We start from the raw sequence: 26,864 nt of genomic DNA, 5'->3' as shown, positions 1-26,864 counted from the left end.
CAGATGACAGGAGCTCTTTTTGTTGATCATGGGACCGCTGGTTCGAATCCCGGCCCCTGCCGGCACCCTCAATGTTATGCTATTTGATTTTTATGATTTTTTTTTTTCATTGAAACGGCTTAACAAGAGATGGTGGGTACCATGCGTGATTAAAAACATGATGAAATGAAAATTAAAAAAATATGCCATGATGATAATAATTTTGGTGCGTGACACCCGGGGGTCAAAGCCAGGGGGCGCACTACTTATTGGATCAGTGCAACGCAAGTGTGTGTTTTGAAAGCGAGGCTGATTTATGCATGGCCACATTAGGCTTAGCATTAGCTTCCCTGACACTACAAATTGTAGCCTATATTGAAACGATATGGAAGCATAGACTGTAAAAAGATGAAAGAGGTACAATATAGTAGGTATCTGGCAACATGAAACAATAAACAATAAACTTACTTGAGTACTTCGGTCGGCCATGGTGACTGTCTCCCCGCTCACTCAGTCTCTTTCTTCTTGGGAAAGCACTGATTATTACTATTATCATCATGGCATATTTGGCATACCCACCATCTCTTGTTAAGCGTTTCAATGAAAAAAAAAAATCATAAAAATCAAATAGCATAACATGAGGGTGCCGGCAGGGCCGGGATTCGAACCAGCGGTCCCATGATCAACAAAAAGAGCTACTGTCACCTGCCTTAACCACTGTACCATCACAGCACTTACAAGTGACTCTTGGCATTTAGACTATAAAACATATATACTGATGAACGTGGATAAAAAAAAAAAACATACATAAGGCACCCATCCGCTACTACTGCTAGTTTATGTTTATATAGCTACCTATTGTAATGAAAAGCACGGGCGCTTGTGTATTAATTAACTGATATTTTATTCCAAAAGTTGTCAAAACATAAAGGGAGCCGCCACATTTAACAGCCTGTGGGGCGGAAATAGGTAGAAAGAGTGCCCGCCCGTATGTGACGCTCCTTGAATTACAGTGAACGCACCCACAAAGAAGCATAGAAGTAGGGATGATCTGATTGGTCAACAGTAGCCGGTCTTCTATTGGTTGACAGTTGACAGAAACTCCGTGAGCAGAGCAGAGATCCGAGAGCAGGACTTTCCTCCGCGCAAGAGGAAACACTCTGCGCAGGCAGCTGTGACCAAGTGCGAGCACACAGTTTGAGCACGAGCAGGGCAAACTTGAATGCGAAAGCAAAGTTTGAGCACGAGCAGGGCAACTTTGAATCCGAGAGCACAGGTTTAAACATTGAGCACATAGTTTGAGCGCGAGCAGAGTAAATTTGAATATGAGAGCAGAGTTTTCTGAACGTCAAATCAAAAAGTAATGCTCTCAAATCAACATAATATGCTCTTGATTTATGATAGAAAATAACCTCCATACTCTTGTTGTATGTCATGCATGCCGGTAATAAGGCAGCACATGGAATGACAGACTCATGAGAAGCAGCGATGAAACATCTTGATGTCATATTTACTGGAATATATTTCTAGTCACTGTCACACACACACATAATGTTTTATAGCTGATTGCAATGAGCAAACACATTGGTGACATATTGGTGACATCTGTCATCTTCAGGGATTTTTGTTATACAACCATGAAAATAATGCCTTACTCTAAAACATTATTTATACACTGTCCAGTTCCAGGCTCTGACTTATTATTATTTTGATAGTAGATCTCTAAATAATTTATTGATGAATTGTTTGGTTTGTATTATAATAGAAAACAGTTAAAAAAAAAAAAAAAGATGATGACATGAAATGTCTTGTTTTGACCAACTAACAGTGAAAAACCTAAAAATTGTTTTTGAAGAGTTCATTTGCAAAAGCAGATAAGTGCCATTTTGAAAAAAATGAGCTGAGGCTTTGTAATTATTCTTTGCATAGTGTTGTTTTCAATAAAACTTTATTTTTTTGAGATATGTCTGTTTTGTTACATCTCAAAGTCACTCAACTTTGGTTTGACTGATATCAAATAAAAAATAAAAAATGAAGATTCTAGAATTTTTTTAAAACAGAGTTATCTGCTTTTGCAAATGAACTCTTAAGATCTACTAACTATTTTATTTATTTTACTTATTCTACTATTGTTACCTACTATTTTTTTTTTTACACCTTTCTACTCCTATGTTAAATGATTTATGAATAGATACAACTGAGAATAGAAAAGACATCAGGAGAATTGTATGTAGCCTATTGCATTCAGTGGTTGTAAAATGTTTTAAGTCAAGAGTGTTTTTTGTCATTGTTGAAAAAACAAGGAGATAGCATTGGAGCATCTTCATACATACACAAAGACTGCGTACGATCTTTAACACCGCAAATACAACACATACAATTACATCAATAGAAATACCCCTGAACCCTAGTCTCCAGTCCATTGAAGTGCTCCTAATGATGGATGAGTGTCTGTCTTTTAAAAGAGAAACTGTGCGTTTCTGGTTTTGTAATTTTTTTTTTTTTCAAAAAGTGACAAAAAGGGTCCCTGTGGTGATGTAGCTTATCTCCGCCATCGACAGCAGCCTCTCACAGCAGTCAGTCATCCTGACGCGCCTGTGTGTGTGTTCCTCTTGAGTTAAAATGACAGGTGAGCTGCTTGAATATCATTTAAAAAAGGCTTTGAAAGTCAGCTACAATACACACTCTCATCCACAGTGCGTCCTCCTGACCTCTGCTCAGTCCCAGGCCGTCCAGGTGTCTCACCATCCACCCCGCCAACTTCTCACAGCCCCGCCTCCCTTGCTGTAAACCAGAAAATCAATTGCGCCTTTATTTTCCCCGTGGCTTCTAAAGACGAATCAATCGAAGCCGATCTATTGTCATAAGGATGCGTCAGCCTTGGACGAGGCAGAGGAGAGGCTGCGAACACCGCTTATTAGATTTTCCAGCCAAGGTGAGAGAAAGAGAAAGAGAAAGAGAGAGAGATGCTCAGCAGACAGGGCCGGGCTTTTGTTTTCATCGAGTGGCTGTTCTGTGAAGTCCACCCCTGCTCAGATACTCCAGAGTGGGAGCCAGCGGGCCGCTGCGTAGCTGCTTGTAAGGTGCTTCAGTCAGCAGTGATCCTCGACTTCGTCAGGAGTGGGATTAACGCTCTCAGGAGCCGTTCCCACTGACTGCAGGCTGCAGACATTAATGAGATTCCTGCCTCAGCTGTGTTGTGTAACATTGAACTCTGTGTTAAACTATTCAGGAGCTCTTTGCCAGATGTCTGCCAGATCCCTGATCAGAATGTTAACTATTACCTGTTGTGTATGTTGTGGCCGCTGTTTAGCAGAAAAAAAAAAAAAAAGCACACAGTGACAGTGCAGCAGTGTGTCGAGTCCAAGAGGAGGAGGAGGAGGAGGAGGAGGAGGAGGAGGAGGAGGAGGCCCCCATCCTCTCTCTGGGAGACGCCATCATCAGACAGGAACACTGGTGTTTGACAGTTATGTGCAGCTTCAGATGACTGCCTCACCACTTGCCGGCCTCAAAGGCAGAAATTAGTTTGATAAAAGTTCTTTTTGCAGTGTGTTTTCTTTGTAATTAATACCACTGGTACCGTAAACTCTATAGATGTTGTGTTTCTTACACCTTCCCTCCCCTCAAACTACTTTGGTATTCCACCGTACATCTTTCAAAATATTCAGACAACATGATCCATTACAGAGACTCAGACGTCTTCTTCAAAGCTCTGTTTACTCTCTTTTTTTTTTTCTCCCGGAAAAGTAATCAGCTTTTCTTTTAAACTCACAGTCAGGGTGGAGGCTCGCTCACATCACTGCTGTTCTGAGATCCCTGAGAATGATATTGGGAAAGATGATTTTGTGTGTGTGCGTGTGTGTGTATGTGTGTGTGTTTAACAGTGCATCCATTCATGCGAGTGTTAGCGCAGTTGATCAGACTGGGCTGATGCTGATGAATACTAATAACCCTGCTGAGAGCGTCCGAGTACGTCAGCACACCTCATCACAGTGAGCTCAGCCAAGCATCACTGACTGTCTGTCTGTCTGTCTGTCTGTCTGTCTGTCTGTCTGTCTGTCTGTCTGTCTGTCTGTCTGTCTGTCTGTCTGTCTGTCTGTCTGTCTGTCTCTCTGTGTCAGCACTGGTCACCTTGTTGGTTTCACCTGCGTCAGTAGACAGACAACTACAAGCGTTACACACTGTGTGGGCAGAAGTCGATTACTCAGAAATTGCCCTACAGAACGTAAACTCAGTTAGTTTTTTTTATTTGTTGGGTTATTATGACCCATAGTTAGCTTTTGTTGCCAGGCAACATCTAGTGGTCATAGTGATAATGGCAAAGGCAAAATTGTGCTGGTATAGAGGGTATGCGTTTACGTCACGTTGCCCTCGGCAATGGCCCTTTTGTTCGGACTGAGTGGCAAAACAAACCTCCCTCAAGCATGATCTGATATCACCAAGTAATTAAACCAACCGGTTAGGTTTAGGGTTAGGGTTAGTCCTGGGCTGTTGTTTACTTGGTGATATCAGATTGTGCCCTCCCTCAACATGCTGGTGGATAGCGGTGGACTCATAAACTGGATAAAATATGTTATACCAAAACAAATTGATGTCAAAAGGAATCGACAACCAGCTCCCCAAAACCGTCTGCTCCACTGACACTGACAATCCTGTAACACAGTGTGACCGCGGCACCTGCAGAGTGACAGACAGGCCAGATTACAGCTGTTACTGTCGTCCTGACAGTGACTCCCGGCGCTTAAACCCGAGCTGCTTTTATTCTGAAAAACTCTAACAAGTCAAACTGTAGGATGTGTTAGAGGACTAATTTATCTGTCTAAACATCATAACTACGACACCTGAAACGGTAAACACAGCTGATCGATCGAAAAAAATGACCGCTCCAGTGAATTTATTTTCCGTCATTGAGAACAGGTTCTTGAATGAAACTCGGTCAAAGTGAGACGTATCCTCAAGATTTTTAGCAGTTCTGTTAGGTCATGCATGCTTTACATGCTGGCAAAGCTAGACATGTCAGACTTGTATGGGCTCGGAGGAAATCGCTTCGTTACTTGCGTCATTTTTAAACTTTGGCGGCTCTGCCACTCGTCTTTTTGCCACTCAGTGGACGTTCCACAGCGACTTCCGAGTACCGTGACGTCACGTCACGTGCATACCCTCTATAGTATAAAGAGTTAAAGTCCAGTTAGGAGCAGGCTGTGGTGGATGGATGGGTCAACAAAACAGAGGAATAAACAAAATTAAAGGGATACTTCACTCAAAATCTATACTGTAATTCACCAATCTTTTACTCACCGTCATGCCAACAAAGGGTTGGGGGAACATTCAGAGTCATCAAAACGCTTTTGGAATTCCAGGTGGGGTCCTTCTGGCAAGGGATTTTCGTATAATGGCGGCGGATAGTGCTCACTTTTCAATCGTCCAAAACACACAATATGAAACATCCAAATACCTCCATACTGCTCGTCTGTACTGCAAGTATCCTGAAGCCGCCACATGAAAAAGTTGTTAGGAAAAAAATCATTTGATCTCTGTTTTTAGCTTTATTGTAGTAGTAGCTCCCAGTGGCTCTGTTAATGTTTGTGTGATATGTTCTTCCGTGTTTACATCCATAGTTTACAACAATAGCCACTCTAACAACAACGATTCAGAAGTGAGCTCTAGCTGCCTTTATTATATGAAAAACCGTTGCCAGCCGGACCCCCCCTGGAACTCCAAAAGCTTTTTGATGACTCTGAAAATTCTCCAAACCCTTCGTTGGCATGGCGGTGAGTAGAAAACTGGTGAATTATGGATTTTGGGTGAAGTGAAGGTGATCCCTTTAAACCTTATTTTTACCATGACAATAAAGATTGTCTAATACTGAGGAAGTTCTTATCTCTACCCAAATTGTGACATTTTCACAAGACTGTGCCTCTGTCACGGCATTCTCTGTGGTGGTAGCTGCTGCTGTTGGCAGTAACACAACACTTTGTTTTTGTGGAAGTGGAGGCAGTGAATGCAACTTTAGCCAACATATTGTGACACCTCAGCATCTCTCTGCACTTATTATTGGGGAGGTGGTTGAAACGTGGCAGGAAGCCTATGTGACGGTCGGTGTGATGAAAGAGAGAAGGTCACCTCACATCGCCTGTGACTCACTGGCCACTGGTTTGTTCAACCTTGCTGCCAGTAAAAGTAGTTCTCCAGCTGTTCAGTAAAAAGATTTAAAGAGCTGGAACGTCTGTCATGTATGTTTAATGGTTATTGTTAAAAAAAAAAGATAAAAAACCCATAAGTCCTGGACCTTCTTCACACTTTAACAGAATAGTCTGTAACATTATCAAAAAGCATTGGTGGGTTTTATGGATTTGGTTTAGGGTTAGAAATGTTGTGGTCTTTTTTTTCTAAATTAATTTGAGCATGAGATCAGCTCCCATAACTTGCAGAGTGTTCATGTTAGGGCTCTCAAATATTTTGACACAGAGTCAACTCATTTGTCCACTACAAATAGCAGGGCGTTAAACTTGTCACTTATCACAGAATTCACTATTTGATGTCAAATGCAGGGAGTGCCACTGTTACAACCTACCCCACTACCAGGGGTTGTAACACAACCTGGGGTAAAATGTAATAAAGAGATTAAAAACTAAAAACTGAGGCCAAACCAAAAAAACATGCATCTATGTAAGTTTATTGTGCATGTTCCAACACTAAAGCATCTTCCTATGGTTCAGTATGAACAAAAGGAACTCATCACTGACGGCTAAATGAAGAACAGTGACAGTGGTGTGGATTATAACATTAGAAAGCTGTCGTAAAGAACATCTTCTGATAATACAGATGAATGGTGAACATTTTTTTTTTTTTTCCCTTTATCATTGTTGTTACTTTTACTATTATTGAATGTTCTTGGTTGTTTGCTATTGCCCACTGGATACTTGTATTGGGTTGTTGTTGCTGACTTGATTGCCAGTGCTAGCATCTAGCAGCGTGTTGCCCATTGTATGTACACATGAGAAGGTATGCTTTGTCCTTTATGTGTTTTTTTAAATTTTGTTTTATATTTTTGTTCTGTTTTTTGGTGCGTGTGGATGAACTGAAGAAAGAAATAAAAAAGAATTATAAATAAAAAAAAAGATGAATGGTGAACATGTATGAATATAAACCTTCAGCAGGAGGTCGTCAGAAGCAGATCATAGTCCATGTTTAATTCCAGGAAAGATGGTTGACACTTAATAAAACAACAAAGGTAAAAGGTGTTACAATCACCCCCACCCCTGTCAGCCAGGTATGAAATAAACATCAATGAAATGACTCATATTTTACCTAAGAACTAGCTCTTTCATCTTATACAACTTACCTAATTCAAACTTCAACGGTATCGATACTATTCAAAATTTAGACTTGGTCCAAAATATTAATTACTGACCTAAAAAATGTTTTTTTGGCTGTAAAACCTACACACATCTTCACACAGCCATGCAAATTCACATGAATGTCAGAGAGTGATCACATGATATTGATCACATAGTCATTAAAAAAAATGACAATAAGAAGCAAAATGAGCTGCATTTGGGTGAATGACAACATACGTATGCTGCACTGACTGATTTTATAAAGACACAGCTCTGATAGTGGATCAAATAAAGCCAAGCTAACAGCCTTTATTTTTCAGACTCAGTAGAAACTAGTTTAGCCTGGACATGACCTTAACTCTGAGGACACTGAGATCAGATTTTGCCAGTAGTCATAGTATTATTGGGAGGTCATGATGCTACATCTTGAAATATACAAAAACTGTGTGATAAGCCAAGAGTGACAAATAATATACCCTGCTATTTATCCTTAGAGTGTGGAGAAAGGAAGGCTTAGAAACAACACTTGTGACCATGTTGAGGAGTGAAAAAAAATACACTATATACCACCATAACTTGAAAAGTTCAAATCCAAACATTTTGAACATTTTTGATATGTCAGTGTCTGGTCAGGACGCCGTCAGATGAAGTTTTACTCAGAACCTTGTTTGTCTTACAGTCCTGATATTCTGTCTAACTGTCTTGTCAGAGTCGCCCACACACTTTACTTTATACAGTCTTATATTACGCATACGCCCACCCTGGCGCTCTCAAGACTCATCACAACCCCTGAGGAAATAACGGATGCAGCTCACAGGTTCGAGCCCCCGGTGATAATGGCATGCTGATCTGCAGCATCAGCCTCTCATCTCAGCCGCCGACGTCTCATCAGCAATGCGCCCAATCCACTCACATTTCACTACATGCGACGTGAGATAATCTCTGCATGTGTGTGTTTGTATTGCATTTTTCTTTTTTTTCATAATACGTCATCATGCACACACATCTTTTACGGTAAAGAACCCTCCAGCTCTCGGGCTCTTGCGGTGCAGCCCAGTGTAAAGCCCCGGTCTCCCAGGCCATTCATAAGCAGTAATGTACGTTGTTGGTGTGTGTGGAGTAGATCAATATGAGTGGTGGCGCCTCGTATCGCCTGCGAGTTTCCCGAAGACACTACATCTAGTTCCACGCCTCACACCCACTACAGCTCATTTGCATCAGAGTTATGTGGTGTTTTACTACAGGCGAGGCAGGAGTGTGATTTGTTGGCGAGATGAGCGGTGAATCAATGATGTGGATATTTGACTTCAAACTCAAATGTCACACGAATGTGTTTTTTTTCTCTCCCCCTCTCTCTCTCTGTGTGTGCAAACATCTGCTGTGCTCATAAATTTATGAATGACGCACCGGCATATTGCTACATAGTTAGAGAACACACAGTACATGCTGTACACAGTGTAAATCATGGCTGCTGAAAGGTAGCGGTAGCACATTGTTAGATTCACAGATTGTACTATTTGTTATGTCAATTCTCTTCACCCGCTGCGTCTAACAGAGAGACCCTGCATTTCTTCCCCTCTTCCTCACCCTACTCTTCACTGTCAAGCCTCAGCTGCCGTATAAAGCCAGCGCTTTAATGTCAGACAGGCACTTTCAAACAGCCTGCCTTTCTCTTTCTCCATGTCTCACAGCCGTTCTCACCTCCTCTCCCCTCTTCTCTGCCCTTTACCTCTCTGAACACCCCCCCTTTCTTCTTTTTTATTTCCCTTTCCCCCTCCACTGTTAGTGGTATATTATTTTGTCCTCACACCTTGCTTTCTCTTTTTTCTTTTCCTTTTTCCTTTCCTTCTCTACCTCCATCCCTCTCATCTCTCACCACCCAGGCCATCGCTCTTACCCTGCCTCCCCTCCATCAGCCTCTCACTCCGGTACACAGCTGTCAGACATGGCAGTGAAACGTATCACACTGACCAAATCAGAATTCAGTATGAGCAGGCATCTCTTCAAAGCGATTGTCGGCTGATTGGTAAGCAGCTGCTTGTGGAGCAGAAACCACAGACAGACAGACAGACAGACAGACTGACTACGGGCAACAGGGACTCAACTTCTTACTGTTCACTGATTTCTCTCTGCTTGGAATTTCTGATCAGTCAGGGTGCCGTAGGTGTTTTTAAAGGGGCAGTTCGCTCAGATGAGTAAAGCTAGGTGTGACGCAAGTGAATGCTATTAAAGAGGAACTATGCAGGATTTGTACTTTACCCTTTTACCTTAATTAAACAGCTTCAGAGTAATAGTGATGGTTAAATAAGTGACTTGTTACTTGTTACAGGGAGAATGGAGGCTCTCTGTCTTCCACCTAGCGTCTCTTGGCTGAAAAGCAGCTCTCGTCTCTGCAGCACCGCGACACAAACGCGCCCCATAACCCGTAATCTCTTGTTTATGAAAGATAAGACTACACAAATATACACATGGTAACATCGTATATGATGAATAACGTTATCCACCGCTCCGTGGATTGCTTTCTCATCGCCTTTGTTGTAAACAATTGCACATGGCAGGGAGGAGGGTTAGCAAAACAGAGGAAATTGCGGACTTGCATTGTTCCCCTTTAAAGAAATGTCTCAGATTCATATCAAGGATCAGGTTGTTTCAACATCCAGAAACATGAATGACAAGTGTGTTGGAATACACACCTTGTGGTCAGTTAACCATCACAACAGCAGACTGTTCCTTCTCATTGCCAGGCTGTTGATGACTACTGACAAAAACATGTCTGTTAGTAATGATAGATTTCCCCCTGTCACATGCACAAGTATACGTTCCTACTAACTGTCAGTTTAACACTACTACTCTACCTGTACAAAGTAGCCTATTACAATCACCAGTGTTGAGCAAATCTTCAGATGAGTCCAAGTTGATGCATCATCGTGTTTCCTGACTGTGATGCTCTGGACTTTTACTCAGCCATCAAGTTGATAGTTTTTCTTTTTGGTGAAATATCTCAAATATTGCTAGTCAGGATGAATTTTAATTTAATTTTATTAGTGTGATTTACTTTTTATTCGTAGCTTACCCACAACAGAGTCAAATACTTTAATAGAGGGACATGTACAGCATTCAAAATCTGCTCGAAATGTTCAAAATTCAGAACCTGCTTCCAGGGGCTGTTTGTTAGTTTTCTCTGCCACTGCCACTCTCTTGCTGGGAGCAGGTGGTGGTGATTGTCACTCGGTGAAAGCCTCAGCCTTCATCGTCTTTATAATGCAAAAGCTTACAATTCCCGATCCTAGCATGTGTTGTGTCTTCAAGGCAAATTGAAGGCTACAGTGAGTCGCTATCAGAGAGTGACAAAATACACCGGGGCTAATTGGTGAGCATGCTAACCTCAGTAGAAGAACAGTTCTGGTCGAGACAGGAGTTAACGTTGGTCTTTCTTTCAGCTGCTGCTCAGTAAAGGAGTGAAATTTGATGGTTAATTCACATTATATGGGCAAGTAAAAAGCTGCTAATGTTAACATGAGCTATTGAGCAATGGTAAACCTCTACAAGTATAGCTAATTTACCAGAGTCCCCATTCAGGATGCTGCATCACTATAAACTGTATTGTTTCATTATATAACATGAACATTTTTATATATTGGTTTCCCCATTTGTCTCAATGAGGACTGTAATTTAGAAACAGCTCAACATGAAACAGTAAAACTTATAAATGTCATGAAGTCAGGAAATTATATCATCAATAAATCTCTGTGTATATAGACAGAATGATGCCCTTGGGACATTATATCGTATAAGACCTCTTTATAATATAAAATATTGATCCAAAAAAAGTAAAAGTACAAAGTTACATATATAAATAGTCAGTTAAAGGACACATACGTCACACAGTAGTGTGTCATAAATATTTAGGGAAAATGTTACTTTCTATAAAATATACTGTGGATGTCATTTTGAGTCATGAAGGCACAAGTTCTTTAAAACTCAGCCTCTGATCTTGACTTGCGGCCTGTCACTGCACCACAGATGTCACCCCCATAAATTCAGGTGTTTGTTGTTTTTTTTCCCACCCCTGTCCATAAGTCAGTCAGCAGTTTACGTAGGTAGTGAGCATCTCCTGGGGAGCAGCTCGGTGGCAAATGTCTCTGTCACGCTGCCATGTCCTCATCAGTCAGGTCACTGCTGACGTCACGCAGCAGCTCTGAGACCTGATACTGCAACAGCTCATATTTTTATACTCCCCCTCTTTATGCATTCATAAATAAACCCATAACATGCTTTGATGTTGTTCAGCGAGGGGTAACACCAATCAGCTCGTGTTATTTTAGATTTTTTTTTTTTTTAAATGTGAAAAGATGCGATTTTGAGACCAAGCAAGTCGTCTTTTTTTTTTTTTATCAGGCTCCTCAGATGATGCCATGAGAGAGAGAGAGAAGGAGGAACTCAGTGTGGAGTAGGTTAACGTCACTCATGTGGTTAGTTGAAGGTTGAATTAAAAAAAACAAGTGGAAACTTTGATGAAAAGTTTGGGGAGGGTACAAAAGTAAAAGAGTGAAATGAAAAGGCCTTGAGGCAGATTTCTAACAGGTTTATATGAAGCCATCTATTCAAACAGGATTGCACAGGGACACATTTGCACATTAACACATCTGCAGTGCAAATTGGGTTTTATTGAAAATGTCCCTTGTTACACTTCACTCATACATTTCATACTCTGACGAGCAGCAGAGAAAACACTTGTTGAATGTCCCATGTAATTAAAATGATCATGTTGTGCATATGACACACAACAAGACGTAACAGAACAGAAAATAATCCTGATTAACTGATTGTACTAATGGTTGGACTGACTTGTTATAGTTGTCCAAACAGCCATTCAGCTTCAGACTGTCTCCAGAAAGAAATACATTGTGTATTTTTTTAGCTTTTGTTGAGCACAGGATTTTATTCTATGAAACCTGGCTTCTTTAATAACACAGCACATGTCAAAGATCACCTAAGCACAAGAGTTGAAAATAAGAAACATCTATTATGCCTAATTCTATCATCTGAATTGAATAAATAAACAAAAACTAATGAAAAATAAGCAATATGGAGGATCGTGTACAAATATTAGAGTGGTGTTACTGTAATCTCTAAACTCTCAGCAAAGCAGCACATAAATGAATTTCCCAAAATGTTAATCAATTCTTTCAGCAATTCAGAGTATTTCTGTTCTTAAATGAGTGTTAATCTGGTTTCTGTACTGTGCATCTGTGTAGAAAGAGGGAAGGCTGTGTGGGTGGCAGGGACCACAGAAATACTTAACTGCAACAAACCATACAGTCATGTCAACATGCTTATGTAAGAATCCACTTTTTATATTTGTATTGTGTCAGTTATAGGAGGATTGATATGATATAAATTGTTGAATAACTCCAACCTTCAGATTACTATTGCATACATACTATGCTGAAAACATTTGTGTCAGTCTGAAAAACTGCTGGTTGTGCACACAACTAACCTGCCTCATGTAAACAGCAGCGTGCCTGTTCTCTGCTCACACCTCAACTATAGATCCTTGACCTCCCTCTGCACCTCTGATCCCATCCACTCACACTCACACAGCACAGGACCATGACGGCCAGCCTTTGCATGGTCCCCCTTCCCTCTCTCACACACAGTGACCCCATCTACCATGATTCATCTCCCTGGCACTGTGAAGTGTAAAGGAGATTATTACCAGTGAAGGGCTCAGCCCCCCTGAAGATCTACTGCTCTCCTGTCTGCCCTGCAGAGGAAATGGGAAAATATTGCTAATGTTTACAGCCCCGAGAGCGTGTGCGTGCGCGTGTGTGTGTATGTGTGTGTGGGCTCATGTTATGTGGACTGGTAATGCCTGAAGCCTGACCAGCATGGCTAAGCAGCTCCAGGCTTGTTTACCATCTAGAAATGTGCTGACTTCAGGGGATTTTATGTGCAAATGTTTCTGTATGCCTACGTTTCTCTCTCTCCCTCTCTCTCTCTCTCTCTCTCTCTCCCTCTGTGTGTGTGTGTGTGTGTGTGTGTCATCATGTGTAAATTTATTTTTGCACATCAATAAATCCAGCAGTCAGCTGTTGTCGAAGCCTGCACAGTCAGTTGTGCAGCCTCTTTCTTCTTCTTTTCCACCTTTAAATGCCTCACTTGTTCTGTTCTGATCACAACGGGACCGAGGCCTATTAAAACTACAGCACCAAACAATCATCATCCTCGCCTTCCTCGGTAACTCTGCTAAATGAGAGGGACTCTGACTAATGTGCTATAAATGAAAACCTATTAGCACATATCATGTAAATTATAGGTCAGCCTCATTATTTGGTAATGAGTTGGGAGGGGGAGGGGGGGGGGACCTATATCCAGACTGCACTCAGTTCACCAGTCTCCTTAAATTAACATGAAGGTATTGGACAAGTACCTAGAGCGGTGGCTGTGATTGCAGTGTGTGCATGTGAGTGGTTTAAACAGGGATGAGGAGAGTCTTCTCTCTGAGGGGCGTTAATGTCACCGCCAGATTTACATACATTCTTAAAGATGAAATCTGATGCAACTTAAGCACCAAAATATGTAGAAGTCTCTCCCTCCAAATGAAATCTTACTGAGTACAGAGATGAATATAACATCCCCTCATTATGAGCAGACGCATAGCGCTGCGATTTAAGTGACACTCTGAAATTTGTGAAGGACCATCGTTTATAGTTCTGTATCAAAGTAGCCGTTTGTCAAAAGATAAGGGAAGGCTAATGTATTTGTATAGCACAATTCATACAGAAGGCTATTCAAAGTGCTTTACAGAGGCATAGAATTCATTCAAATCATAGACAATAAAAATACATTTAAAAGAAAAAGAGAGAAATAAGTCAGTAAAAGATGGTTTTAAAAGACAACAATATGAAATACTTAAGAATTAGAATTATTAAAATCATTAAAATTATATATTGAATTTAAGTAAAAGGTGTGCAGGAGATTGTTCCACAGTTAAGGAGCATAGTAACTGAATGCTGCTTCACTTTGTTTGGTTCTGGTTCTGGGATCATGCAGTAGACCCATCCTAGACCACCTGCGGGGTCGGGATACTTCGTATGGATCAAATAAATCTACCATGTATTTTGGTCCAAGACCATTCGGTGCAGTAAGATCTGGAAGTCTATCCTTCCACTCACAGAAAGCCAGTGCAGTGATCTGATCTGAAGACCTGAAAACACACATGAAAAAAAACATTTAAAGGAGTTTTGGAAAGCAAAGTGTTTTCACACTACATTTCCCATGAGCCTCCGTGCACACGGTGAAATTATTGGACCGGCGCAAGACGGATGAAAGAGAAAACATTTGCCAAGAATGTTTTCAAATCAATAACAAAAGTCGTAGTTTTGAAGACGATCAGATACCGTCGTAGTTCCGACCATAAACTGTGATCCAGCGGTGTTATTCCCATGTCCTGCCGTGCAACGTCCGCGTAACCGAAAGCAGTAAATGCTATAACAAAATAACGATAAAGACAAAACTAAATAGCTATTTATTGAAAATGGATCCATTAACAAGTGTGGGTAACAGATTCATCCACATTAATATGAGACTCTTTTATAACCAAAAGAAAACACTTCGGTGTCCATTTAACAAAAAATTATTTCAGGAAAACTACACAAGACCATGGCTGTGTCTCATTCACCACTATCTGCTCACTGAGAGAGTTATTGTATTACAACAAAATAGTGAGTTCAGTGGTAAAAACCTAACTTTGACACTGCTTGTGTTATAAATTCCCTCTGAGAGTATGCAAAATGCATATTAATAAAACATTGAGCTAATGCTAATATAACAGTCATTGTGGATTGATAATCAGTGCAGGGGGTCAGTGTGGGTCCTGCTGCCTGCTGCTGGGCCATGAAGCATAGGTTTGATTTCTAGTTGTGTTTTATATGATCTGTTTTTACAATTCTTTCATTTCCTCTGTGATACAGAACCAGGGTGATTTAAATTCTAAAGAAATGACATCTCATGACTGAACAGGAGGCGTAATGTGTGCGTTTCATTGGTTCAGTGTTGCAGTCATGGTGAGCAGAGGGTCTGCGGTGTAATCACTTTGTCTGTTAGTGACAGGAAGAAGACCACTGAGACTACTTTCTTTAACTTCCTTTGAGTGATAGTTCAGGTATTTGACGTGGGTTTGTGTGAGGTAGTTCAACTCAAGTCAGGTTTCTTTATTTGTCTCCATTGGCTTGGGGGAAAATGCTGCACAACACATAATAAATAAATAAAAACACAGTAAGTTGATGACAACAGCGAGGACAAATGTGCAAATAACATTCAAGCTGTGCAAAGGCATCATACATACATGCACGTAGGTACACACATACACATTCAAGGACGCCAGACATTCAGCTCTGCTCAACTGAAAGAGGAATAATCTATAGTCAGTGTTTTACACATAGATTTGGATGAGTCCAGCTTAGAGAAGCAGGAGCAGCGGTACAGATGTTGAGTGATGTGCTGCAGTGGACAGGGTCAGCAAAAAAAACAATGTGCGAGTCACTTTAAAAAGTGCCCACAGAAAAAAGCCGGTGCATTTTGAATATTTTCACTGCTTCATCTTCCCATCAAAGAGCTGCTGAACTACTATATTCCTATAGTCCAAGCACACACTGTATTATTGTGCTGATCAGCTGCAGAGGAAACTGTGCCGGTGCTCCCGGCTACTTCTCTAATCTGGGAGCACACTGACCTGAATCCACTGCAGGTAAAATATGACTTTGAACAATCAATTGAGCTCTCAACAAACTCACCGCATCAGAAACGCATGGGGAATACACAAATAGATGTAAAGCAGCAACATGAATCAGTTTTATCCTCATCATGATTCCACAACAAAAACCATAATAACCAATAATATCCACTGCATGTTTAATTCCAGTCCGTCCAGACATGTATAGATTGTATCTGCTAGGGGGTGCGTGACATGAAACGGGTAATGGTGACACTACAGTATGGTGTTATATTTTACTGATAAAACTTGTGCGTTATTTTAAATGGGGTTTTCACAGTGTAAATAGTATATTTCAAAAAGATAACTTGTAAACCTGAATTAAAAACGTTTCAATAAAAATAAAAATTTAAGTAAAAATGTACCCATAATCCAGTTGATAAATAGACTATGTCTTTTTTTTTCAGCATTGGAGGTGCGTCAGCTAGGTCGGAAAGTAAAAGGGGATGCACGGCCTAAGTTTGAGGACAGCTGCTCTAGGACAAAGATTTGATCCGTTTAAAATACATTTTCCTTCAAGGTGTTGTAAAAACAATTAAAACATTAATGTAGTGTAGGTGTAGAATATTTTCCAGTAGCTTTCAGTGACACACAGATCCTCCCTCTCTCTGCATGGTGTGTGTCTATATTATTGTGTGTGTGTCAGACACTTTGACTGTGGCAGGCCACTGAAACAGACTTGATGTTTGCTCTAATCTTCAATGTAATGGTCAACTTCAACACTGCCCTTTAATGTGAAATGTTATTGTAGAACCATTATGCAGAACACAGGCATCAGCAACATGATATATATACATGGTCCACTCAGCTAACAGCAAGTTATGAGAGCAGTGAGTTAAAAAAAAAAACCAAAAAACAATGATTTCAATGAACCTGACTTCAAAGTAAGACATAAATATGAATAAATAAAAATATATACAAATGGCCTGAAAGTATCCACAGGGGAGAAACTCAAACTCTTTACACAGAGCATTGGACAGAACTATTTTTAGCCTTTGAAACAGCTCTTTTGGTGAAACTGTGAGACACAGGAGTATTTGAATAATGTCTGTTAAAGCTTCAGATCTGGAGTTTCACTGTTTTAGATGCATAAATGCTAAATGCACAATGAAATTGGAAGTGAAGCTCACTGCCAAAAGCTGCCTCTGTAGTCACCATTTTTCAGCAGAGCAGTTTTGAAACAGCTTCAGAAACAACTGGGATTCACTGATAATGGTCTGAGGAACAGAGCAGAACCAACCATCTCCCTCCCAGACTTTCCACCTGCTGCTAGGCCTGCACCCTGAAAAACCAGTCTGTTGCAGAGAGGAATGAGCTGCTTCTCCTCTGGCTCTCAACATGGCTCTGGCTCCGGCTCTGGTGGCTCATACATGTTGGGCTGTATTTTGCAAGATATTGTTGCAGGATGAAGTCATATTTTGTTTTTGTATGAAGTTAACTGACGGGGATGTGGAGCTGTTACCAGCACTGTAGTTTCAGTGGACACACCCCCAGCGTTCCAAAAGGGAGAACCAGTGTTTGTTGTTTTCAAATGTTTGAAACCTTTTTATATATTTGGTGATACTTTAATTATTTATTTGGTAACACTTTATAATAAGTATACTGTAAGCATTAGTTAAGCCTTAATAAATACTGAATTCTTCATTTATAACACATGAATACTAATTAGTATGTAGTTTATAAATACAGTTAGTGCTGATCAATGATGAGTAAAACATTTTAAACTGCGTTTATAAACTACATACTAATGAGTATTCATGTGTTATAAATGATGAATTCAGTATTTAATGCTTAACCTATGCTTAATAGTGTGTACTTATTATAAAGTGTTATCATTTATTTTTTACAAATTCTATGGCCCAAATTTTATGACAAACTTATATCACAAAATCATGTTCAAATCACCCTCAGACTCTGTGGCTTTTTAAAATGTATTAGACCGAGAACATTTTGTTGCCATAGATACACTGGCCCGCAGACACATACAAACAGAAGAGACAAACAAGTACAGAAAATATCTTCATTGATTAGACAACACATGTGCTGCAAATACCCAACAACAACACAACCAAACCTGCTGCAGTTAGCACAGAGACAGCAGCACAAGTGTTTTCAGGAGGCATGCAGGAAAGTCATGAACCCAGCCGGGATGCATGTGCTTGTTGTTCAGTGCTGCTGTGTGACGTTTGAAGTTAAAAGCACTGAACATTGAGTATGCATAGATGTGTTAAAATACATCCCAGCCGGTTCATCATTTTTGAATCCCTTGGAAACACCGTTGTTGCCTGTGATCCTTGCAGCTTCTGCAGCTTCTCCGTTTTGTTTTGTAGTGTAAATTTGGAGCCTGTTTTGTCAAATGAAGATATTTTCTGAATTCACAGCACATTTGCGTATTTGCCTGTGTTTTCTTAAATTGCAGTGTACAATTTGAGCTGTCAGGGCCACCGTACATGTTCTAATGCTCTTAGATTTTTATTGCTAATTAATTAACCAAATCAAAGCTATTTCATTCCAAAAGTTTCATCGATGTTTCTGGACTTATAATCGTATTTCCTTTTTGAAGAACACCACAGTGTTGCTCAGCACAGGTCGTGGGGTGTGACAGCAAAGCAGAAACCTGAGGATGCTGGCTGATGACACACATCATCAGTCATTTTATACTATATCAACTTAAAGAGATATTTCAACATTTTGGCAAATTCACCTGTTGCCATAATCCCTATATAGTCCAGTAATTTTAGGCCAAAAAAGGGGTCAACGTTAAACAAATTGCAACAGAAGCAAACTCAACTGATTTTGTATCCTCAGCATGTCCTGAATGAGGGAAAAAAAGCCCCGAAGAATCCCATTAGGGGAAAGTTTAGAAAACACCCAAACATATCCCATTTATACGCATACAAACATTTTTTTTCACGTGTATAGGGTAAAATTTTTAACCTTTAGATATCTCCATGAAAATTACTGAGTTGATTACTTACATTAAGACAAACAAAAAATGTATTACAAGTTTTTTGAAATTCTTTGTTAACATGAGCAAATTTGCATAAATCTGCATAAATTCCACCGTTTTGACGGCACATGTGTATATGAAGTTACTGTGGTGGTAACGGCATGAAAATTGGAATGAGTTGACTCCATCGGTCAACCAACAAGTTGACCACTTTAAATTTCAAGATGACTGCAATTTTTCAAGACAGCCACATCCTTAGTAGAGCAGGTATGACATGCTCCGTCTCTAGTAATGCTCATGGGCCTAAATTGGTTCCATTCCTTTTTTAACTGTAATATCATATTACAGTTAAAAAATGTCTTGTTCAATCTTGTTAACATATTATATGTTAACAAGATTGAACAAGACATTTTCACCTGCTCTACTCAATGTTTAGATCAGGTGCTGTATGTATGCAAATTAGCCATACGTAATTGGATTATGCACTGTTGGCTCATGTCATACCTGCTCTACTAAGGATGTGGCTGTCTTGAAAAATTGCAGTCATCTTGAAATTTAAAGTGGTCAACTTGTCGGTTGACCGATGGAGTCAACTCATTCCAGTTTTCATGCCGGTACCACCACAGCAACTGTGCCGTCAAAACGGTGCAATTTATGCAAATGAATGCAGATTTATGCAAATTTGCTCATGTTAACAAAGAATTTCAAAAGACTTGTAATACATTTTTTGTTTGTCTTAATGTAAGTAATCAACTCAGTAATTTTCATGGAGATATCTAAAGGTTAAAAATTTTACCCTATTCGCGTGAAAAAATTTTTTTATATGCGTATAAATGGGATATATTTTGGTCTTTTTCTAAACTTTCCCCTAATGGGATTCTTCGGGGCTTTTTTTCCCTCACTCAGGACATGCTGAGGATACAAAATCAGATGAGTTTGCTTCTGTTGCAATTTGTTTAACCTTTTCTCATAAAATGACTGGACTAATAGTCTTATGAGTAGGTTGGTGCAAGCTGTCTTTAGATCAGTGCGGCGCGTGGTATTTTCGCCTGTCCCTCATCAAACTCATCAAATACACAATCCAAAAACTCCAAAACACTCTCATGGACAGGTTGTGACCTGCACATTCACCACGCTATGCTATAGTTCCGAGTATTTGCTTCATGTGTCGTAATGTTACATAATTATATGTTATTTTCTCATAGCGTGGTGAATGTGCATGTCACAACTTGTCCACAAGAGTGTTTTGGAGTTGTTGGATTGTGTATTTATAGTTTGATGAGGGAAACATGCAAATACCGTGCAGCTCACGTCTCTGCCCCACGATCTAAAAACAGCTTGAGAGAAATGTAGAAATACCATGAGTCTCTGTTACGTTAGCTGAGCAGGTGCGTCTCTTTCCCACTGATCTCAAAACAGCTTGCACCAACAGTTAAAGGTAATGAACCTACTCCTAAAACTATACGGTATAGGCCAATTTGCCAAAATGTTGAAATATCCCTTTAAAGAAAAACTCAGTGGAACTAACATTTGGAAATGTTAAGTTTGTATATGTATAATCCTTGGATCTATTTATTTAAGTTAAAGTGTTCCTTGTTGATGATTGTATGTGGAAGCCTGTAATGTGCCCCCCATGCATCATCCAGTCTTAGATAGTATGCTTAATGGCCTATTAGAGTAACACTCCCCAACTCTAATTGCCTGAGTCATACCCATCAAAGCTTCACTGTGCACTTTAAACAGGTGCTGCTGCACAAACCAGCTCTCATCATGTGTCTTTTATCAACGTTAACCTTTTAGCAGAAACACACACACAGCGTCAGAACGTGTTGCCCTGAGCATGTGTGTAAGAAGAACGGGGCGGGGTCACACTCGACAGTCGGGGTATTTTTACTGAAGGAGGTGTATTAAGAGAGGCCAGATGGGATAGTGGGAAAATAAGAATATGAAAAGGGATTTGGTCACTTTCCACTGTCTTAATCTGACATTGTCCGCTCCTCATTTTTAAAAGTATACAATAATAGGCAATATGGCATGTTTGAGACACTTCACCTCACAGTAAAGACTCATACTAAATGAAGATACACATGGGGTTCATGACTTCACCCATAGGTTTCTGAAGAGATGTTTTGAAGCTCAGAAGCTCTTCTGCCTTCAACATGAGGACTGGCCGGGCAGCAAACACCGAAATAGGAAAAAACTGGAGTTTGTCCACTGGTTGAGTCAGTCTCCATAGACTGCCATGTTAAAATGTCCAACTAGCAGAAACTAAAAATATCTACAGCCTGCTCAAAAAGACAATTTCTGACTCTACAGCTAATTTTGTCCATCAAAACAACTGTAAAGGGGTGGATTTTTATATCTAGTTATTACACGGTTCTATTGAATGCTGCATTCTATATTCTACGGTCTGTTATTTCTGTATAGAGGGATTATTTGTTCACCAACATGTCAGATGCGGTGTTAGCTATGTTGTCAGCGAACTACAACCTTTTATCACCTACTGATAAAAGTGTGTGTTTTATACATAGACTGTTAGTTTTATAACGGCAGAAAAAAAACAAAAAAACGTCAGGATGGAGTTTGTGTTTGTGCCACGGCAACGGCAACTCGGCCACGGCACAAGCCACAGATCATCGGTAAAAAACAACAATGTGCATCCCAACCTGCAGCTATTTAACAGACAATCATGTTCAGGAAAATACTCTTGAGTCTTGAGTCTTGAGTCTTACATGACTACAAAACTTGGTGGCTGTGAAGACTGAGGTGCTGCCTGGTCTGGAACAACTGCATCCTGACTGCAAACTGTACCTGCATGGCTGAGTATGTCATTTAAAATAATACAACTTAACGTTAATTAATCTTAGCTAAGGGGTTTCATCCGATATTTATTCCTCACTCTACATTATCCTGTATATAACTCACCTGATGAAACTTTATTAAGGGTTAAAGTTCTGCATAATTGAGGGCGTGGCCACTTTGAGTGATAGGTGTGTCACAAGCTGCACCAACGTCTCCGCCCCACACGTCCTCCTGGAGGTGTCAGGCACTGGCATTTCAAAACCGCTCTTCAGAATCCTGTAACGTGACGTCATGATACGTCCATGGCTCACTTTTGCCAGCCTCTCGATGAGCTGCAGATTGTGATACTTAAAGCAGAAGTAAGCGATATTTTTGTGTTAATATAAGTCTTAAATAGTTATATCTTCCGACAGCAATCACTTACATAGAGTGTTTGGTCTGAAACACGGGTCTGTCAGTCACTCTGCTCTGCTCTGAGCCGAGGAGAAAACTTTTCTCGTATCCTACAATTTTTATCCAATGAGGAGAGAGAACGGCATGAAGGGCTGTGTGTGCAGCCAAGGGATGCGCCTGAATGTGGTGACGTAGGGACGAGGACTGTTATGGTGCGTTCAAGGCAACTCGTAACTCGTGTTTTTCCGACCTGTGAAGTCGTACCAGTTCGATCTGGTACGAGTTCACGGGTCGGAAGTTACGAGTGGCCGTTATAGTGACTTTCACAGGTAAAACAGGTCGGAAAAACATGAGTGGGTTGCCTGGAACGCTACAAAGTCGTAAGTTGTGACTTGAAGCTGTAATTTACGGTTTCAAAAGCCTGTCTGGAACGCAGCATTAGCCAAAACGAACGGATCGCTTACTTCTGCTTTAAGTGTTGGTTGCTTTATATATGTAATGAAATATTCAAACACTAGTCAAGAATGTTGCTACTCTGCAAAACACAGCTTTGGTATTGTATTATGCATTCACTGCTTGGTTGAAGAAAAGGAGGGAGAGGAAATCACATTTTATATTATAACTGTGAAGCAAGTTTAAATGTATAATAAGGCCTGCAAAAAAAAAAAAGTGAAATATTACATTGTTTTTTTATGAACCATGAATTACTGAACAACTGTTAGTGTTAAAATTTGGATAAAACAGAGTTTGTCTCATAAACTCAGCTAAACTTTATCAGGCCTCTGTGAATGTGGTCTAATCTCATTTGACTGACCATAACCTCAAACATAAAGGAACCACCATAACTGTCAGCAGACTTTGACTCAAGTTGTACTAAACCCAGAGAGCCAACACTAATGACCCGTATTCTATCCCATCAAATCAGTAAAGAACGAAACTGAAAGAAATCAAATACCCTGTATTTAAAAATTAAAAATAAAAATAAAGATTGTACCTTTATTTTAAAAAACTGGATGCTGTTTTAATTTGCTTTATATTCACATTCAAACTAGCCAGCAGGTTCACTGCACAAAGTGACATACAGAACTGTTTCTTGAGTACCAGCACTAAAAATATTTAAATTGAGGTTTCCCCTCAAATCATAACCCCTCTCTATATATAGAACATTTTCTGGGTATTTCCTGGTAGTCACTAACATACATATACTTTACTGTATTTGTACAATTTGAATTTCCACAATATCACAAAATTCTTAACAATTAAGACTGAAGTGTACTTTTATGTGTAATTTCCACAGTAACTCAAGCTAAAATCAATCAACAGTACATCATGTGGAGTGATATGCAGTCCAGTATCTGCTTTATTTAAGCCAGAACAGAAATGCATCTTTAAAGTTCAGTCTGCATGTTTCATGTGAGGCTTCCAGTAATATTTTAAATCCATTGCCACTGCTTTTTAAATGTGTTTCAATAAAATTACCTTGACTCCTTCTTTCTCCATCTGATTTCCACTTTCCAAAGCTCTCACTGTCCTTGATGAGTACATTTTGTGATACAAATGATCGTCAAAACCAAGAAAAATAATACTCAGGGATGCAGTAAACTGGAATTATCCTTTAATCCTGCAACTGATAGTACTTAGGCGTAGTAAACAGTGCTAAGTAGAAATATGTGTTTGGAGCATAATGCTTTTCTCTGCTTGTAAGAAAACAGCAGAAACGAGCCCTGCTGCTTTACACTGTACTCAGTGGAGCGTGTGTGGTGGTGTGTTTAATAGATGTCCACCTGCAAAGATGATTCTGCACAAAACTATGGTTCAAACACACATGCACATTAAACCCCACCAACAGAACTAATCACAGCTCTTCATAATCACTGGCCGTGCATCTAATAACTAATATGTGCTGCAGTATATTAACATCAGGTCCACTGGGAGCCCCCCCGCTGTTGACACAGTGGGGCGGCCTCATCTTCTTTCCTCCAGCGCTGACCCTGGGTCAGCCTTATGGAATGTCCTCTCTCTTGCTATTACAACCCCATTATGCTGTCCTCTTATTGCCCATTCAGCACCTTGACCGGCTCCGTGGCCGCCTGTAACATGATAACAGCTCTCCATCTCATTCTCCATCTGGCTCTCTCTCTCTCTCTTTTCTTTTTCTTTATCCGTCGTTCTCGCCTGGGCCTCTGACTCTACTCTCTCTCCGCTGCTCTGTTGCTCAGTGACACTCTCCCCCGGTTTATTTGCTGATGCTGATTGCCTCCGTAATGCACTGAAAATGTCCTGGGTGGATATTCAGAGCGAATTGCTTCATGTCGTGTTGCTGTAGGACCCAAACTAACTGGACTGGGGGGAAAGGGGACAGGGTGAGGAGGAAAATAATGATGGAGGCTGCTAATGGGCCTCTCTGTTAGGCTCCAGTTTTTTTTTTTGCTGTTACAGCACAGAAATAGCTGTGGCATGATAGTCTAATGTGTGCAGTGCAGTGTGATGGAGCCCCAGAGTGTAAACTCACCTGTAAGTTAAACCGCCTCTTCAGTTTCACATCCACGGTTTCCTATTGCTGGAGTCACGGAGCAGGAAATCACTGTGAACCAATGACAGCCAAGTTTTCACATGTCACACAGCTGAGGAACCGATCCTGTCAGCTGCTGGTACAAAATACACCTGAAAACCTACCAGTGCACAGAAAGGGAATTAGCATTAGAACAACAGTACCACTGACTGTGTCACCCACAAGCCAGCAAACAGCATAAACAAATAAAACATGTTAACCTCTGCTTCTGATAAGTTTGGTCTCTGGTATGTCTGCTGATATGTGGGAGTTTGACAGAATGAATCTCAACCTGCAGGAGATTGTAAAGAAATTCTATAAGAGCAGAGATGTTCCGATCAGGGTTTGATGACAATAAGCTTATTGAAAGATCATTCTTACACGAAGAGAATAATATTTCAGGCTGACCTTGCGTAAGGATAATACATGCTGTTCCTGAATGTCCTCACGACGTTACCCTTTTTTTGTAAGAAGGAGAATGCAGGTTTACCACAGTGATGAGTCAGAGCCACACTAAATCAAACTTTGCGCTTTATGCATGTCATAAAGATAATGTGCAGGACGAAGGACAGGAGAATAAAACTTATTTAAACACAATCATGTCATCCTGGCTGGATGTCAGCCACATAATGACTGATCTCTCAATGTAATTACAGCAGGTCTAATATTTTTATAGTGTTTTATATGGTGCATTATATCTTTCTTTCTTTTTTTACTTTGGCTTTTACAAATAATAGATTGGGCTAATATGTGTATCATAAATATATGTTTATGTTGTAATTATGTAATTGTCATTTTGACCTCATGTACACAACACATACATAGTTACACATGCAGCTGAAAGAGGAATAGACTGTGAAGATGTTCCTCGGAAAGTATTTAACTTTACAATGACATTTTTAAGTCGCAAGTGTTTTGTTGATAATTTGCTAATTAGATAGATAGATAGATAGATAGATAGATAGATAGATAGATAGATAGATAGATAGATAGATAGATAGATAGATAGATAGATAGATAGATAGATAGATAGAACATGTACATGTTAAACCTGCATGTAACAAAGTGGCTACCTATTGCCTATGATCTTATTGCCTTATTATCAAACCATAACTGTAAAGACATCATTTCTTTGCTGCTGTGTTGCAGTTGAAGTTGCAGTTTTGTACAACAGAGGTGTGACAGTCTCAGAGGAGTAGGCCCTCTCTTTGCTCAGAGGAAATGCAGGACGCTACATAAATAACCTGAGAAAAAAGAGTGTTGTTGGTGTTAGGAGTGACTGTGAGATGCCTGAGAAATAAACACTCATGCTGGACTCGTGTATCTCCGGGGATCATTAGCAATTTGAGCTGAGAACAGCAGCTGAATGCGAAATGACTCTGACTTAAATGCACTTTAAAGCTTTGCAATGTGGGGGGTTTTTTGTCTTTGAAAAGTGGCGACGCAGTGAAAAAGATGTTGAACTATTTTCATTTCACTAAAAAGTTTGTTATTTGTATCCTTTTCTCTTATTTCAGGTTGTAAATGGTACCAGAAAGGATCTGAAGACCTCTGAACACCAGCAACCACAGGAGACACCTACGGCCCTTTCATCTGCAGGCGTACGTGTGTGCGTGTGTGTGTGCGTGCGTGCCTGAGAGTGTTTGAGAGAGAGAAAAGTGCTGTAACTTTCATGTGCTTTTAAAAGCACAGCTGTTTTAGTCTGGGCCAGGACGACACCATCAGACTAAATGTGTGTCTTTTATGCACTCGCCCCATATTCAAACTGGATATGGGTCAGACTGGCTCTTTTTATATACTGTTCTCATTACATTTTGGGTCACTCAGCTTTTTACACTGGGAGCTTTGTAAATAAATCATAAATGTCCCTGATCATGTGTTCTGTTAATATCTGTGACTTTGCACTTTATGTTGAATTATACAGTGGGCTCCTCCTCCCAATGCCGCCGCAGGTGGGAACAGCAAACGACAAAAACAGCCACAGGCCTCGCCTCTAACGCGCGGCCACCGAGCGTCTCTCTCTTTTAAATGAGTCAGAGTTGGCAGAGGGCACCGCTGTGCCAGGCTGGTCCC

General features: G+C 40.3%; 1 protein-coding gene across 1 annotated transcript in view; it reads left to right on the top strand.

Moving 5' to 3' along the window:
• Positions 1–26,663, top strand: part of LOC146991406 (endonuclease V-like) — a 92,394-nt gene extending 65,731 nt beyond the window's left edge. Inside the window, exon 9 of the mRNA XM_085769201.1 lies at positions 26,309–26,663. The gene's annotated coding sequence lies outside the window, so the exon portion shown is untranslated. The remainder of the gene's footprint in view (positions 1–26,308) is intronic.
• Positions 26,664–26,864: the final 201 nt, after the last annotated feature.

This window comes from Trachurus japonicus, chromosome 1, assembly GCF_045865225.1.
Source record: "Trachurus japonicus isolate A0001 chromosome 1, Traja_1.0".
In the NCBI taxonomy this organism is placed as follows: Eukaryota; Metazoa; Chordata; class Actinopteri; order Carangiformes; family Carangidae; genus Trachurus; species Trachurus japonicus.
This window is presented reverse-complemented; position numbering and strand designations above follow the sequence as displayed.